The 4,909-nt window shown below is 40.6% G+C and overlaps 1 pseudogene; it reads right to left on the bottom strand.

Moving 5' to 3' along the window:
- Positions 1–3,524: 3,524 nt before the first annotated feature.
- On the bottom strand, positions 3,525–4,163 carry LOC101646743 (annotated as a pseudogene).
- Between the last annotated feature and the right edge of the window lie 746 nt (positions 4,164–4,909).

Here is a 4,909-nt window from a genome sequence, read left to right as displayed (position 1 = left end):
CAGTGGTGAAGGGAAATCCTCCCAAAGGGCAGAACTTGGAGCAGTGCACCTAGCTGTTCAGTTTGCCTGGAAGGAGAAATGGTCAAATATGAGATTGTATACTGATTCATGGGCTGTGGCTGATGGCTAATGATCAGAGAAATGGAAAGAACATTATTAGAAAATTGGTGACAAGGAGGTGTGGGGAAGAGGTATGTTGATAGACCTCTCCAAATGGACCAAGAAAGTAAAGGTAATCATGTCTGATGTAAACACTTACCAAAGGGTTACCTCTGAAGAAAGAGGACTTTAACAGCTAAGTGGATGAGATGACATTCACTGCGGAGACTAGTTCTCCTACCTTCTGCCACTCCTGCCATTGCCCAAGGGGCACAAAGTGGACATGGTGGCAGGGAGGGAGCTTATGCACAGACACAGCAACATGGACTTCCGCTCACCAAGGCTGACTTGGCCACTGCCACTGCTGAGTGCCCCATCTGCCAGTAGCACAAGCCAGCATTGAGTCCAAGACATGGGACCATTTCTCAGGGAGATCAACCAGCAACCTGCTGGCAGGTTGATTACTTAGGACCACTTCTGTCAAGGAGGGGCAGCGTTTTGTTCATACTGGAATAGACACCTATTCTGGATATGGATTTGCCTTCCCTGCATGCAATGCTTCTGCCAAAACTACCATTTGTGGACTTACAGAATGCCTCATCCACCGGCATGGCATCCCACATAGCATTGCTTCAGATCAAGGAACTCACTTCACAGCAAATGCGATACAGCAATGGGCCCATGCCCATGAAATCCACTGGTTGTACCCTGTTCCTCATCATCCTAAAGTAGCTGGCTTGATAGAATGGTGGCATGGCCTCCTAAAGACACAATTAAGGCACCACCTAGGTGACAACAACTTGTGGGGATGGGGCAATGTTCTCCAGGAAGCTGTAAATCCTCTAAATCAGGAGCCAATATATGGTGCTGTGTCTCCAATAGCCAGAATTCATGGGTCCAGGAACCAAGGGGTGAAAGCTGAAGTGGAACCACTCACTATTACTCCTAGTGATCCACTTGCAGCATTTTTGCTTCCTGTCCCAGCAACCCTGTGTGCTTCAGGCCTGGAGGTCCTCGTCTAGGAGGAAGGAACTCTCCCATCTGGAAACACTGAACTGGCAGCTGAGAATGCCCCCTGGCCACTTTGGGCTTCTCGGGCCTTTGGATAAACAGATCAGGAAGGCCGTCACTGTACTGAGTGATTGTGATTGATCCTGATTACCAAGGAGAAATGGGACTGGTTCTACATAATGGAGGTAAAGAATATGTCTGGAATCCAGGAGATCCTGTAGGCCATCTCTTAGTACTACTACACCCTGTGATTAAAGTAAATGGTGAACTACAGCAACCCAATTCTGACAGGACCTCTAATGATCCAGATCCCTCAGAAATGAAGGTCTGGGTCACCCCGCCAGGCAAAGAACTTCGCCAGCTGAGGTGCTGGCCCAAGGGCAAAGGTAATACAAAATGGGTAGTAGAAGAAGTTAGTTCTTTCTACCTATCAATTATAACCATGTGATCAATTGCAAAAGCAAGGTTTATGATTATCAGTTTATCTTCTTTATAGGTGCTTATTGAACACCATTCCTTTGTTTATGTATGATGGACTCGATACAATTAGATTCAGTGTGTTTTCAATTATATGTATGGAGATGTAAGTGTGATTTAATTAATGTCTGAAAAGTATATATGGCTAAAAATCGTGAACAGGTCCCAAGTTGTCAAGGGTGATGATGATCAGAGCTTGCTGGAGTGTCCTGGGGTGTGTTTGCTGCTGCTGTAGCTAGTTCTCTGCCTCAACCTGTGAGCTATACTACCTGTGGGCTAGGGCAATCATTGGATTATGTCACTCGAGCTTGATGTTCCTTCGAGATCTGCTTCACCACACTGCTGGGGTGTATATTGCTTGAGCTGGAGGCTGTGATTCCATTGCCTTGCATTGCTTGTCCAGCAGACCCTGTGAGTTGAAGGACTTCCAGTATATTAGCTGTCCCACAGAAGAGAGCTGAACTGTATCTTCTGTACTGCTGGGTGGACTAATTAGCTGTTATATTCCTTCTTGCTGTATAAATCTATATCTAGTCATAAATGTCCTGGTTTTGTTTCTCTATAGATCCCTGCCAAACACACAAGTGGAGCACTATTACTTAACATTTAAATTTTTGTCAGAATATTCAATACATAAAATAATATATAGCTTGTAGCTCTGTTTGGTTTTGCAGAGATAACCCAAAATGTGCTATTTCAATATTTCCCTAAACTATCTAAAATTAAAAGGGTACAAAGATTTTGTATATTCCATGTAAATTTGATATTATAGTAAAAGAATATCAATGCCATTTAAAAATTCTATTTTCTCAGTGTGATAGATAAAAAACTAAGCCACATTCATGGGATAAAATTCCAGATGGTGCATATATTAATTTCTAATTATATATTATTCATTTGATAAGAACTTGCACATATTTTCATTGACATATTGGGATTTTTTTAAACTTTCCATCAATATCATATAGAGTAGAAGAGAATTCACATATGTGGTTTTAGTTTGAGGAGGAAAAATGCTAGATCAGTGTAAAGAGTTTGGCAAGCAAACAATCTCCTATCATAAAAAGTATATTTTGCTTTGTGTGCACTTTTCTATATTCTCTTGCTAGTGATGCTGCTGTAAAATTCTCCAAAATCTAAAAGAGGCCTTGAATTTCCTCTGCTTCAGTTGCGAGTCTATTAATAGGATGGGCAGAGAATTGCTATGCTTTGTTGCTTTCAGCTGATGGAAACGAATACAAGGGCCTCTTGCTTTCCAAGTGGCATTGAAGCAATCTTCTCTCAACCAGATATCCAGGAATGGAGCAAAATAAAGTAGGCTTTTCATTTCTCCACAGGGCTTGGAGAGGATTTATAGATCTTTTAAAAAACATTTCCCCCAATATTTGAGCAACATATAAAATTTGAAACTATTTCAGCTGTTTCAATTACACGATGAACATTGTTAGTGTAAATCTAACATTTATAATCATGCACAAACCAATATATGTATATAAATGTGAAGTTATTTGCTTAGTATTCCTTGGAGGATAAACCTACATTTTAAGTAGGAAAATGCCTTCCTTCTTTAAATATTATACGTTTATGGCTGGCATTCATAAAATCATAGTTCAGATTGAAAAGTTTAAAATTTTCACTGGATTATACATTCTAACTAACAGTGAACACATTGTGACTTTTTAAGATTTCAAAAAGTATATGGAGATACATATTAAAAATAATACCATCGATAAAGTGTTTCCATAAGACAGTATTTTGTTTTGTCTTCTTCATTAGGACAATATTTAAGTCAGAGTTCCATACAAATAGAATATATGTCTTAAACACAAGAAAGGAATATTTTATATTACATAGAAGAGACAATCACTCGGTTCAATCAAAATGCGTTGCCCTTCCAACTAAATACTCCTTTTCCGTGTTTATTACACACACTGCCATCAATTTAGTATATGCCAGTAGGCATGTGAATTGAATGTCATATGATGCACACTTGACTGCTTCCAAAGGGATCTGTGTTGGAATCTTCTTTCCGATGTGCAGAAGCAGTTCAGTCGCTGTCTGCTGTTCAATGTTTCAACTAACCATTCCATTGCCTCATCAAGGCCAGAGCCTTTGCTTGTGAACTTTTGAATATTTGCCATTATTGGTCCTTCCAGGCAGGTAACCCAAGTGCACTTGCCATCTCTGAGGGAGTCGCGGCCTGTTGTATGCCGTATTTCTTTGCAAACACCAATAAAATGGCTCTTTGCAACTCTTCTTCGTCCAGCAAGACAGTAACTCTGATTTGGAAATCTCAATTCGGTCTCGCTCTCAACTGTCCAATGCCCGCAGGTGTGTTTGAATAGTAACATCACCAGCACAATCTGATACTTGTCTGTCCTTCTAAATCCCAGACTTGAAAATCTGAGGTTTTTGTATGTTACTGTTTCAACATTAAATCCAATGGTAGCAATAGGCGTAACAACTTCTCCAACCTGTAAATTGTACAAAATGGTGGCTCCATCTAGACCCTAAATTAAAATCCTCATTTCCCGGGTTCCATACAGACTGGAAAAAAATACTTGAGAAAAAGCCATCTGCCTTCTTTTGCATATCCCCCAAACAGGTCCCAGCCCAGGCAGTACTGCTGTTGGAAATGCAGACACCACAACTGCTTGCCTCTGCCTCAGCGCCCTCTGCAGGCCGCGAGTGCATGCTGGGGACTGTCCATAGGATACTTTTAAACCTATTTTCTGAGAAAAATGTATGACTATAGAAATAAGTTTAACTGCCTTTGCTTCTATCGTTACATTTTCTTTTCCCACCTGGCCCCTCCCTCCTTTGATGGTGTCAGTGACTAGCTAGATGTTACTGAACAACACAGGGAAGTCACCTCCAGACACATCGAACCCCCTACTGCACCACACCAGCACTTGACGTACTCGGATTTCGACGTGAAATATAGAGAACATTTTACATCAACGCTCAAAACAAAGCATCGAAATCCAATCCAACGCACTTGATCGTTGTAAACAAAAGCAGTTTGTGTGTTTCGGTCACTCTGCGTTAGTTGGCATTGTTAGTATGTGCTGTTCAAACCTTTTGCGGCTGTGTTGCAAGCTTTTGCTATATTTTTTCTTAGTTGTTATGGCTTTTTGTACTGTTTTTAGATTTTAAAAAAACACATGGTCCTAAGAAAGACATTTTTGAAAAGAGTCATCATGAAAAGGAACTGGTTAACCATGTTATTGGTGTTGAGACGATAATTTATTCTACCCTTTCAGAAAACCGTTAAGCAAACGCCAAAAGCAATGAGACAGATTTTTTTTTCAGAGAAAGCCAG

Source organism: Echinops telfairi, unplaced genomic scaffold (assembly GCF_000313985.2).
Source record: "Echinops telfairi isolate 266 unplaced genomic scaffold, ASM31398v2 ScPeMD7_7469;HRSCAF=8507_1, whole genome shotgun sequence".
In the NCBI taxonomy this organism is placed as follows: Eukaryota; Metazoa; Chordata; class Mammalia; order Afrosoricida; family Tenrecidae; genus Echinops; species Echinops telfairi.
This window is presented reverse-complemented; position numbering and strand designations above follow the sequence as displayed.